The 13,918-nt window shown below is 37.3% G+C and overlaps 1 pseudogene; it reads right to left on the reverse strand.

The window, feature by feature from the left end:
- Positions 1-10,624: 10,624 nt before the first annotated feature.
- LOC100483521 lies at positions 10,625-11,660 on the reverse strand (annotated as a pseudogene).
- Between the last annotated feature and the right edge of the window lie 2,258 nt (positions 11,661-13,918).

Consider the following 13,918-nt stretch of genomic DNA (forward strand, 5'->3'; position numbering starts at 1 on the left):
TTCTTAACTAGAGATGAACATTAGACTTAGTGGAGGACTTTTAAAAAATGTGAATTTGTATTCCTCACCAAGTCTGAGTGGAGATTTATATCAATACCTTAAAATTTTTCTCCATGTGATTTTACTGCATGTCTGCATGTCTCTTGGAAGTGGAAGAGATGGCCTTGACAACAAATAGGTATTAAAGAATACAACAAATATCATTGTCTGGGTACAACATATAGTGCAGTGAGAGATGGGAGGGTGCCTAGCTCTGCGTGGGCAGGTCACCTGACTGAGGAAATGCTATTAGTTTAAAGATGATTGGAGTTTAGATCTGTAGAGCAAATAGGAAAGGTCAATGTATGCAAAGTGCGTAGAGGCATGAAATAACTAATATTATAACAGTTTTCTAGTACATAGAAAAATTCCAGAGCTGTGTAGTGAATACACGTTTACCTTTACCTATATCCCCAAATCGTTAACATTCTAAAATAGCCTTTGGGAAAAACAAATCAGAAGCAAAAAGAAAAACAAAAACAACCAAAACAAACAGAGGAAACAAACCAAGCCCTAACCAAACAACAGACCTTAGCTGCTTCTTAATGCAAATATCAAGGAGATAAGGCATTTGATGTTCTAGTTATACTTTTCTTGATGTATAAATAATATGCCTTTAAAATAATTAATGTTCCCCTATCAAAATAATCTTACTGCATTTTTGAAAAACAGTCTAGTTTATTTGTACATTTTTGGCTAAGTCTAAAAGTCTGATTCTGTGTGTGTGCATATTTTGCTACAAAATAGGCTAAACATATGATATGCTTTATATAAATATATCTATTTTTAAGATAATACTTTTTGAAAACCTCTCTTCCTCCCTGCAATCCTAATTTGTGAGAATTTATTGCCATATCTCTTTGGGGAATTATTTGATTTATTCTAGTTCTGAGGTGCTTGTTTACTCTTCATGAACACGTATGATATTATTGAGGAAGGAAAAGGACTGTCAGTTGTGTTACTTGACACAATATACAACAGTACGTTTTCCATTAGAAATTTGAGAATTAGTAACTGGAGAAAAGGGCAAGAGTTAATGTTTGAGATGACAATTTTTTTTTTTTTTCTGGACACAAAGGTAAATGTCAAAGGTAGGCAGTGTATCAGCTTTCTTACCATTTTTTTGAACCATATATTTCTTACATTCAGGAGTGTGTTGGATATTGTCCATACTCAGTCCTATGTTCCGTATTGAATTGTCTTTGATTTCAATTAGGTAATATGTGCTATTAGAACATTGGTAAGCTCATGAAATAAAGAACTTAGACTAAAATGTTTCTCAATTACCTTCTAAGACATGTGTCTCATAACTCTATGTAACATCCTTTAGAAATTGTCCTAAAATATCATTTTGGTTTATAAAACTATTTCAAAATTTTTGTAATTATTTCAACTTGCTCATTGATTTTCACTATATAATCTTACAATGTATTTCTTGAGCAACATACAACACACAATACACACACGGTCATATTATGTAAGATTAATCTGTATTAAGATAATTATTCATTCAGGAAATAGAAAAGTCAGAACCACTGAGGTGGAATTTAGAGTTTTGCTCACTGTTCAGCATTATTTTATTAGTCATCACATTAAATTGAAACCATTTGAATCTACTTTGGGTAACTTATTTTTGCTCGAAACAGATAGTGCCTACGAATTGCACATATGCGAAACTTGTGCAACATCACATGTTGTTACGGTTTAATGTTGGTGGTTGTCAGAGCAGAACCATCAAATGCAAATTTCTCTCAGGTGTTCCTGCAGTCAGGAATGATTTTCAGGATAGATATGCTAGTTTGAAGCATGGATTAAATCATTTCTGAGGTGATTCCACTTCTTTTCCTTTGGGCTGGACTAACTGCTGTCTCTATGTTAGATATATGGTGACTTATAAATGTGAAGCCTGATCTGTAGCTGTAGAAAGAAAAAATAAATTGTTGGTCACCTCAGGCATTTAGACTGCTGCTGGTAAGCAAAAGATATTTATAAACACTATCACCTGAGGAGGGCACTTGTCCCAGATTTCCAGTGTATCCTCTGTTGTCTTGATTTGGGGACCTTCGGATAATATATACACTTTCTTATATGTTAACAGAAATATTTGCATTAAAGGGTAGCCATTATTATTATTATTACTATTATTATTATTTCCTTCAAAATCAACACTAAGATTTTTTGTTTGTAGTGGATAAGTCTATAAATTTTGACTGCCCAGCATGAATTCCCATTTCTTAGCAATACTCTGATTTTCTTTTGAAAAATTACCTCTCTCCCCTTGTATGTAGTCTGTAAGGGGGAGTTAACCATATTGTGCCAGGAATAGCCAGCAATTCCTGTACTGACGGATGAAAGATTCCTCCAAACTTTTCTGTGAGAGAGAGGAAAAGGCAAGGGTATCAACGCTCAGAGAGGAAGACCCTTTGCTCTTCTTTGCTCTCGCTTTTATTGGTCCTTCAGGATAACCACAAATCCTTATCACTATTTCTCAAGCACAGGATGTGTGACCAGGGGTCTTACTGAAACTGGGAGGATCTGTGTACGGGAAAGATGGATATGCTAATTTTCGTGTTCTATGAGTTCTGCTAAATAGAGCCTAAGGGACAGTGCCTACATTTCTTAGATCACAGGGCCGCTGTTTGGGCTAGGAAAGTCTGGGGAAGGCAACTCCCCGTGCGGCATTCCAACTGCAGAGTGGTCAAGCAGGCCCTCGCATTCCAAAGGCCTATGCCCTTCTCAGAAACCTTCCCTGCCCTCAGGGGCCTCCGTGTTACATTTTTAGCAAGCCAGGTATTCTGGCTGATTTCATGCTCTACATTAACCCCAACAATATTATACTATTTTTTGTCTTATTGAATTCAGCTAGAAGTTCCCCCACATCTCAATAGTCGTATACACTCAAGGGGTACATGTGAAATAAGTTTAGCTAGATAGAATCTCTCTTCTGGGATTTTAAATCTTGAGTAGAATGAAACAGGGTGGAACAAATAGCTAGAACTCATTCATTGCAGCAGTTTTTTTTTTTTCTAACAGAAAAGCAGTTCTAGTCTGGGTTTTTGCTCTGATTTTAATCCTGGTTCTCCACAACTCCATCCACTTGGTAACGCCCTGATATTCTTCTAATAAGTTTCTTTTTATTTAAGTTTATTTAGAATGGGTTTCTGTTGTTTGCAAACAAGTTATATAGGTCACACTGAAGTTAAGTTACATAGTTAAGTAACACCAGTAACATTGAACAAGGAAATTAACATAGCTTTTAGGCTTCTAATCCAGACTTTTGTTGATGTCTGGAGACTATCAATTAACTGCCACCTTTTTGGAATCTTTTTGAAACTTTGAAAAGTCCTTTTGCTCTTGACCTTCAGAAATGAACAATTCTAATAAAATATTAAAAGATATGGTCCTGATTTATTTTAGTAGAATGAAAATGAAAGGGGAGAGGGTTTTTTTTGTAGCTTGACAATATCGATGTCTACTTTCCTCTAATTTTAATGCAGAAGCTGTCAGTGTACATTAGAGACAACTCAGTAAATCTTTACAGAGAGGAGACATTGAAAAATATTCTCCTGATTTTCCATTTCCCTCTTGAGACCAGAACTACACTACACATGATATACAATATGTTTCAACCAAAATGGAAAATATAGCTAATTACCATTTTAGTCACATCAGGGATTACAAAAAAAAAAAGTAAGCAAATATAGCCAATTTCTAATTATCCAAGGAGAGAAACTTCCGTTTGTGAATTATGTTTTCATAGATCATCTTCTGTTTCCCTCTCTCTCTCTCTCTCTCTCTCTCTGTATGTGTGTGGGTGCGTGTGTGTTATTACCTATTTGAAACTTTCTTTTGCTCATTTGCAACAAAAAAAGAGAATGTATAAGCAGGAATTTAGCCCACAGTGTTCTCATAAAGGGTAGATGGAAAGCAGTTGCTTCTATTGAAATCGTGGTCATTTTACTCAATTTCACTGATATGTGTACTTACATAAATGAGCCAGAGAACTTCTTTAATATTCTAGCGATTTTCACTGTAGTGAAAGAATTTGGTCCTGGCTTACAGTGCAGCTGCTTACTTTCTGTACGACCTTGGATACGTCACTTAATCTTTTTCAGGACTTGCTCTTCGTGCTGCATAATGAAGTGCTTGGATTAAGTGATCTCTAAGGACTTTTTTCCTCTAAAATGAGAAAAGTAGATATTGTTTCAAGTGATTGTCAACATATGCATCCGTAGGATCGATTTCTTCAGCTGACTGAAGTCAAATTCTGGTAACTAATCTACTTTTCTGTGGAAAAAAGCCAACAACAAAGATTGTGTATAATTTGCTGCGTTTCCTCCATATTAGTTTTAGGGTTAGATAGGGTGTCTCTTCATTCAGTGCAATCTTTGCTTAAAATATCTCATGAACAGGATGACTCATCTAGTTTTTAAAATTAAATCTTACTGGCCAAAACATGGTATTTGAATCAGATCCTCTGAGTTTTAGGGTGGAATTGGAGGCTTAGCGCTCGCTATTAGTTTTGAGTGGTTTATTAGCTTGACTTTAAGACCTTTATATGCTCTGTGTGAGCAAAGTATTTTACAGTGTAGGGTACTATGTGGTTTATCTTTCAATTAAAAAAAATTCTTTTCTATATATCTCAGAATAAGTTTAATTTGACAAACATTTATTAAGTACAAGGGATGGTTGTGGAAGATAATGGTACAAAATAAAAGAATAACTGTATTATGCAATAGTAAGCTCCAACAGTCTACTTACTTTCACTCTAACCATACATTAACTTCAAGGTAACTTTCAGATCCTTAATTTTTCAATTTTCTATTTCTCTACCCTAGCCTCATTTTCTTCTGCATTTCATCTTGAAACCATGAACCTCATTTTCATCTCCCTTTCTCCCATAACCTCAACAGCTTTGTCTCCCTATCTTTCTCAATATCTGCATGTTGAGCCCTCATTATCAACCTGGATTATCTGTTTAACTATGTTCAGGCAACCAAGCACTGCTAACGGAAATCACATAACTATGGAAGGATGGGATGGAACAGATTTATCGTTTCTAGCTTCAGTTGGGACTTAAATCTTCCTGGAAATCCTTTAAGCTTTTCATCAGTCTCTCTTCTATGCATTATTATTCTAGGCTCCCATAACTCTTCCCAAATTCCCTAGCCTACTCCTATCCTTTGACTCACAGAAGTTGACTTTGCCTTGGAATTCATAAACAGACCAGACTAGGAGGGCCCTTGCAGTTTCTCAACATATCCGTATCCGCTCTAGCTTTTTTCCTCTCTTCTCAGAGGAAGCAGTCATTCTTTCTGTTAAAAAAAATTCCCCCTACTTTGCTGTGGGTGCCATCATTCCCATTTCCTCAGGGACATCAACCCATCAAATATTATGGCTGAACCTCATAACATTCCTATAACTATTCCTTTCAATAAATTTCCATTTCTGCAAACTTAAACAATTAATAAACCCAGAAATTACTTCAATCTTACATATTTTTCTAGCCATCACACCATATAATTCTGTCCATTAACAACAAAGTTTATTGAAAGAATGCCCCTCATCTCTCACTCATGGCACTTATACATAGCTCACTGTGATTAGAATCCCATTCCTGGAAATTACTGGAACTACTTTTGCCAATATTTCCAAAAACTTCTAATTGTAAAATTGAATGAAGTTATTTATGGCTCTTATATAATTAATTTTTGAGTAGTATTTGATAGTAGGATTGACTTTTTCATTTTCTTTTTGGTCTCTTTGTTTTCTTTCTACCTTTTGAACTGTCTTAGCATCATTTTTGGAGATGTATCCTCTACCATACTCTCTCTTTGTTTCCTATGGTTTCATCTGAAACCCATTACCTTCTTAAAAAATATGCTGGGTGACAAAGGTGCAAATTCTGCCACATTTTCTGTTACCTCACTATTACCATCAGCTGCTTCTGTGGTCTCCTCAGGAAGGGAAACTTTGGGAATCAGGTTTCTGAGAAGACCCTTGGCTATAACTAAGAAATATAGATTGGTGACTCACAATGCCTGACTCAAACACAAACTTGCTCCTTTGTATCTTAGCCGATCTCCAACAGTTCTATGATTGCTCCTGTTAACTGGCCAGTGGGACCTCAAATTCAACTTGTATAAGACTGAATTCATAATTTCTCTGTCCTAAATCAACTGTTTCATTTTATCCTCCTTAGTAAATGGCACTTCAATTTCATCTGATTTCATAAGCTAAAAATTGGAAGTAATTTTTATATTATTCCAGCCTTCCTCATTCTTACTGTTCACTAAATCCTGTCAATTTCTAAATGCCTCTTCAATGAATTCTGTTCACTCTGTACTCAGACTCCATCTTAGCTATGTTTGCTTTGTTTGGCATAAATACCAACTATATTATTTCAGTAGCCTTGTAACTAATGCTTTGTCTCTCACTTAGCTTCTTTTTATTCTTAAAGACCTGATTGTTCAAACACTTGTGTGAAATCTTCAAATTGTTCTTTTTCACCTTTAAGATAGAATTTAAGCAATCCTGGCTGTAAACAAACAAACAAACAAAAACAAACAAACACGTATTTGTCTTATTTGATCTTTCCATGTCTTTCCTTCCATGCAGCCCCTTTTTGGACCGTACCCTAATGCATGTTTTTTGAGTTTTCTATGGCTCTGCACTGCAGTCCCTTAATGCTTCTTTTCTTTGCTTCAGGAATCACTATAAATATAATCTCTCAAAAGCATTTTGATGGTCCTCGGCAATCCACTCCCAAGCACACCTATAGAATTCTTTCGTGCTGCCTTTCTCATGCCTTGTTCTTATCTGCTAGCATATCACTAATGATGCAGTATCCTAAGTATATTTTAATAGTTTGGTAACTTTTATTTAGTTTATGAGAATGTGAGCTCTTTGAGGACAGGAGCTATATCCTTTCCTGAGTTCCTAGCATCTTTCTTGTATAGTGCCTATGAGATATAGCTAATACAAAATAAAAGACTGATAAATGAATTAACTCTCATGGCTTCCAGAGTCCAGTGAGTTTTATAAAAATAGCTAACAAATTTGTAAGGTGAGTGAGATTTCAAAGGTAAGTGGGCCTGGTCAGTCATGGACCCGGAGCTCTGATTTTTAACTGCTTTCTACCATAAACTTATAAATGACACAAACCTTCTCTAATATCACATTAGACAGCATGTACTCGTATCAGAATGATGTGAACAAGTTTGTTGATGATTAATGAGTTCAAAGGGGAAAAAAGTGTACCTTGCAATGTCACGATAATATAATTTCTTTGTTTAGACAAGTAGTCAAGTTTCCCACAGAAGGAGCTAGGGAGATATTTATTCTTAGTTTTTTTCAGGCTAGAATGGCTTATTCAAGTTAACTTCTGAATCTGCTTTCTGCCACTGGTCACAAGTCATAAAAACTGTTCCACAAAAATCCTTCAGTTTGCGACATTGACTTTCCTGTCCACTAACTTTATTCTGTCTCCTGATTGATCTTATTTGCCCTTTGGATTCAGTACAGTTTTCTTGCTACAAACTTGGACAATAAATACTGTGGTTCTAAATCCCAGTTACATAGCCTCAGGCTTCCTTTTGGTGTAACCCTTCCTTGGTTAATCTAGGCCAGTGTTTCCCACTATGGTTGTATACTGTAAATATCTGGAGAGCTTAAAAAACACAGATTAGCAGTTACCAGCCCAGACCAATTAGAGAAATCCCTGGATATAGGGTTCAAGCATGGGCATTTTTTAAAAAGCCAGACATGAGTATTATTGACAGAGACCCAGTGGCCTAACACAGTGACACTTTTGTGTCCTAAAAGCAGAATAAAAGACACCGTCCTCTGTTCTTTGGAATAGGGAGTTGAGAAGTCTGTAACTCAGAACGGAAGTATAGTTTTCGATCAAGGCAATATTCTACTAAAGGAATTCACAGATAAGTAGAGAAAAGTAGGTTTTAGAGTGGTACCATAAATACTTCACAAAAAATTACAAGATCATTGGTTCAATTTAACTGTGTTCCAAGACAAACTGATTTCCTAAAATCTCATCTAAAGCTTTTGATGTGGAAACACTTTTGTAATAGTCTATGAACTTTTATTTTTCCCCCGATTACACTGAGTAGAGGATTTGCCTTAAGACTTTTAGTTTCTAAAGGTTCAATTAAATATTCTTTCAATTCAAATGTTAAGTTTCCGTTAACTGAAGCTCAGTGCAGTAATAGCAGTAGTAGTACTAGTGGTAGTAGTACCAAACTGGTGAAAAGCTGTTAGGAACGAGTACTCTTTGGGTTCCATTAATGACATTAGTACAATAAAAGTTTGTTTCCAGCATTTTTGTTCCTGGGGAGCTCTAAAAGCTGAAAAGCTTAATCTCTGAACACATTGTTTTTATTTGCAGGACAAAAATGAAATAGGTTTACTTTGAAATTAGAAATTGCTAATCCTATTTCCTAGAGTTGTTAACAGTGAGTCACTGTTTACAATTGGATTATCCACTGAACCAAGGGCCGCATACCATGTGTGATGGAAATTGAAAAAGCCTGTATGAGTAGCTGCCATTGATTTTATGTTACTGCACAATGGTAAATGTGCCATCTCTTTAACACTATACTCTATAGCTCAATTAAAGTGCACTTTCACGATTAGAAGCACATGAAAGTAAGTCATTGGTGAGGAGAAAATTTTAAATACAATTATAATATTAATGAGACTGACTTACCTTTTGGCTGCCCCAAAATAATAATTATTTTTTTTAGGAAAGTATTTTATAAAAATGTGCAAGTGTTATCAAAGTCATCATGTCATTCTGGGAGATAACTATTCTTTTTATGTTGTTTTCATTACTGGATAACATGTGAAACAAGAGTTGATCTCCTGGCCCTCATGTTAGGATGGAGATGTTATCTTCAGTCCTTTATGTTACAGTATATCGCTCAGGGTACTGCAGAGAAATGGAGTGTGTGTGTGTGTGTGTGTGTGTGTGTGTGTGTGTGTATAATGGCATCAGTACAATAAAAAAAAATCTTTTCCAACATTTTAGTTTGTGTATCTTTATCAGTATCTATATATCTCTATCACTATCTAGAAATGGGCTCACATGATTACAGAGACTAGCAAGTCCCAAGATCTGTAGGGTGATTGAGCAAGCTAGAGATCTGGGAGAGCTGATGGTATAGGTCTAGTCCAAAGGCCAGCAGAGTCAAGACCCAGGAAGAATCGATATTTTAGTTCAAGTCTGAAGGCAGGAAAAAAGCTATCTTCATATTTTTTCCTTATCTGAGTATCATCTGTAATTGGATTCACTCTCTCTCTCTTTGTCTACACACACACATTTGAAATCCACTCTTTTTCACTCTTTTGTTTTACTTAAATATTGACAATAATAGAGCATTCATATAGTATATATATAATTTGGGGGTGGGGTGGGACCCACTGCAACCTTTAATTCCAAACACAGTCCCCCTTCCCAGCATTATCATACACATAGTGGAAAGGGAAGCCAGGAAGGAACAAAACCCAGACCCAGATATTCCTATATTTGTAAACAAACAAACAAACATACATATTATGTAAAATTATTTATACGTATATGTTTGTAGAGAATAAAAAAATGATAGTGTGATTTAGGTAGGGCAGAGAAGTGAGGAAACGGGGGGGGGCAGTGCCCCAATACACTGCATTCTTTAGAGAGTATGTTGAGGGATCCATGGGTATAAGTGGGACTTGGTAGCCAAGATACTGAGAAATGTCCTTGTAACCTGTTCTCCTTAATCCCATCCAAGGGAGTCTGAAGGCCTGGGTTCGGCCCAGGATCTGAGTTGGTTCTAGAATGTAGAGTTCTAGTTGACTTTGCCTAGAGACTGGTGGTAGACTGGGGTTTTGTATAGGTAACATATCCAATTTAAACCAAGGCTTCTGAGGAAGTTAGTACTGGAGCAACAGGCTACCATGCTTGGGGATGGCAAGTAAAGGACAGAGTGAGATAGAGAGCGGGGTAGCCTTCATGCTAGAGATCTCCTTGAGCTGGAGCCTGCTCCTGCTAGAGTCAGAGAAGCAAGAGGCCCAGGTGTAGGGCAAGCTGTAAAAGTTGAGATGAGAAGAGCTTGGCACACAGGGTCCTGGAGTTTCCTTGTCTGCCTGGCTGCTTCCCATACTCACCCTCCTCCTACCAAGGCCAAAGGTTCTACCTACCCATTGGTCAACACGCCTGACAGGCCTGACCACTAAGTGCCATGTTCATTTTTCTCAGTCTCTTCTGGGAACCTTCTTGTGGGGATGTGGGCAGAGGGAGGGCACAGACATTAACTTTGTATCTACTGGAGTCCAGACTGGATTTGCCTTCTGCAGTGAGTACCAGGGATGAGAAAGAGTACCCCCACCCCTCATTATGGGGAAGGAAGTCCATGTCTCACAACCCCAGGGCTGCAGAGGTTTTGGCTGCCTCTCCACTTGTGGAATGGAGCCAGATCCACCTCTGTGCCACCTCTCTGCTCCCCCAAGAGGCTCCCTGCTCACCATGGGAAAAGGATGCCTTGGGATCAGTGACCCCGGCTCCAGAGCCCTGGAGCAGTGGGGGTGAGTGTCAGTCATGGAGAGGCATGGTGGGGATGATCAGAAGAGTACATTTTCTTGAGTTTGTTCTGTTTACACAGAACAGTTTGTCAAATTCTTTAGGAGATATGGAAAATACCCTTGGTAAGTCCTCACTTGACAGACAAATCTCAAACTTCATCTGATCCCTACCTGGAGGAAACTTGGTTCACACTCTCATTGGTTGCAACCAGCACCTCATAGTGACAGATCTGTAGGCCTTGCCTTCCAGTCTCACTCCCCATGGGCTGAAGTCTGTGGACTGTAGCTAGCTCAGGTGGTTTTGACATAGTCAGGGAGAGAACACTTAGATGTCCTAGGGTGCAGGGAGATTCGGAAGGGTGTCTGATCCAGTAGAGACTGGGTTTTCCTCATGTAGGTAGGCAATGACTTTTTTATCTCTTCCTTCAAGATTATCTTTCTCAAGTTAGAAAGTCGCCTTACTAAGTTCCTGTCTTTGACCCTTCCTGAGAGCCTTCTTTTTTTTTTCTGGAGTTATCCTCTGCCTCTGCCTCTTTCTGTGATGCCTTCTGCTTCTTTCATTCTCCACAATGACCAGTGACAGAGGGATGTCCAATAATCATTTTCAATCTTGGTGGGCTGGTTGGAGTCAGGGGCTGGACTACAGGGAACACGGATGATTCAATGATAAGATCCTCAATGAAAGGCTTGCTCTGAGAGCTGCTTTACATGGATTTTCTGCTTGTGGATGCATGGCTGCTTGTACATATTGGAATCTGGGTAGGATGATGATAGAAATGGGCCAGGGTGTTCTGGGTGGGTCCCAGTGATTCTTGGGGCTGAAGCCTGGGAGATGATTCCAGGGGCCCTACTCTCTGCGGATGGTAGGGAAATGTGGATTTGGGTGACAGCGAGATCTTGGCTTCTGCGCAGTTCCATTTGTTACAGGAGGGAATAGGGACAGTGGCGCTTATGGATCATGATGAGCTCAGGCCATTCATGTCCAGGATAGTTTTGTCCCTGGGGCTGGCAACCAAGTCCCTGTAACCAAGCACCTTAATATCCATGGCTTTCGTGTGCTAGCTCTATTTTCCCAACTGACTTTGAAACAAATACACAACTAATAAAATATTTGTAAAAGTTCATCTGTGTATTACATAAAATAAGCCAGGTTACCACCAGTAGGTTGTGATAAATTAAAGTTTGTGAAAATTATTGTTAAAGGACTATAATACCAACTGTAACTTGAAAAGTTTAAAGCAACTGTTTTTTAAAAACATATTTAATTTTGTATAAATGCCTGAAAGTAGGCTATATGTGGGATTTTGGTAAACTAGATGTAAGAACAATGGGCAGTAAATTTGATTCTCTAATATTAATATTGTTAGATTGATAACTTAGGTCTAAATATATGAACATGGATGTATTCATAAATTTAATGTCATATATATGTATATATATATGTATATAATATACATATATATTATAATTATATATATATAATATATATACACATTAATGTATTCTGTGAGCTGGAAAACGTTTACCAGAATTAAAAATTTTAACAGACGCTATACAAACATGAATTGAAGTGGATATGTAAAAACAAGTTTTCCTACAATCAGTTAGTAGTCTTGAACAACGCTCAGTGCTTATACTCCATTGGGTCAAATCTGTGAATCAACATCAAAATCTGACCACATCAATGAATCACTGATTTCCTATTTTTCGAAGACTCTCCATTTTTTGCCTTGATCTCTTGAGATGTAGTTGTTTATTTTATTATCTCCCCTCCCCAATTTCTAGTTATTTGAATACTTTTATTTTAGCTGCAACATGGTGGCAGCAGAACAAAACAATAGATTGGGAAATCAGGAGAACAACTGCTGCAGATCCAATCCAAGCAGATTTAGGTATACTAATTAGTGGTTTTCGAGAATATTAAACATAGATGTATTTTCCTAGGAAAGCTTCAGCTACAAACAAAACAAAACATAGATAGCTGAATTGGCAAAGGGACACTGTGCAGACTGCCGACTCAGTATTCTGTTACTTCACAGTTGGTTACTATGAACTTAAGGGCAAACAGTACTCCTTCAGTTTTTGCTTATGAAGGCAAAGGGAAAACCTTCTGTTTTAAGTAGGATGTGGCTTATAGAAGCATCTTATTAAAATGACATTCTCCCTGTGGGCATATGTATTAAGAACCTGTTCACCCAGCCTAAAATCAATTACTTCTGCCTATGGCAAAGAAAGTCTGAGTTCAACATAATTCTTAGAGGTAGTTAGCATTCCATTGAAGGTTATTGCTTCCATCCAAGAGGGGAGTTACCCAATTTAATCAATTCTCTGAGTGTTAAACCTCAGATAGTAAACAACTTAAATTATAAACAGTGCAATTGTTAAGTATAACCATTAAGACACTGTGTTTTAACTAGATAATTCACAGAGTAATCAATGGTTAGCCAGAGAGTTCTGGTTGTTTAATACTTATATGAACTCTTACTAAGAAGTGAACACAAGACACCTTTGCATATTAACTTATTTCCATAGCTCTAGACTTGCCCTCCTCTCACATGTTTTGCACATTGCAGTCAGAGTTTTTTTCCAAAGGAAAAACTTAGGTTGCTTTTCTGCTTAAAATAATCACTTTGCTCTTCTCTGCTCTTTTGGTAGAATTCAGACGAATTCGTGTGGCTTAGTGGGGCTTCATGATCACCCTTTTTGCTTCTTCAGCCTTATCTTTTATCTTGTGTGTCTTTCCTTTCTTTGACTTGACTTCTACACTCTGGTCATTCTGGATTTTTTTTTTTTAAGTTTCTCCAGACATCTCATAATTTCTCACTTCTGGACATTAATATAAGCTGTTGCCTCTGTCAGGGACTTTGTCCTCCTACTTTTTGCCTAACTTATTTCGTCATTTAGTTTTCAACAAAGATACCAATTCCATTGGACATCTTTCCCTGACTGGCCAAGATGGAATTGATATTGGTTCTGCGTACCCCCATCATGGTCTGTTTTACACCTGTCATGGGTCTCTCCATGCTAAACTTGCTGGCTTATTTAATCTTATGCCTCTTCCTCACACTGTTATATTCCTAAAGGCTAGGCATTAAGCAGGTAGTAGTTGTTCAAACAAATGTTTATTGAATGAGTGCATGTTAAACTCTTAGTTAATGTAAAGGTGTTTCTCAATCTTTTATGGTTAATAAAGAAATGATTCTCAGTGCATCCCAGAAATTTGATCCACTTCCGTTAGAAGCTATAGCTTACTTTGTAGTGATTTTAAAGGCAAATAGGAAGCACAGGAAGACCTCCATTATAG

This window comes from Ailuropoda melanoleuca, chromosome 3 (genome assembly GCF_002007445.2).
Source record: "Ailuropoda melanoleuca isolate Jingjing chromosome 3, ASM200744v2, whole genome shotgun sequence".
In the NCBI taxonomy this organism is placed as follows: domain Eukaryota; kingdom Metazoa; phylum Chordata; class Mammalia; order Carnivora; family Ursidae; genus Ailuropoda; species Ailuropoda melanoleuca.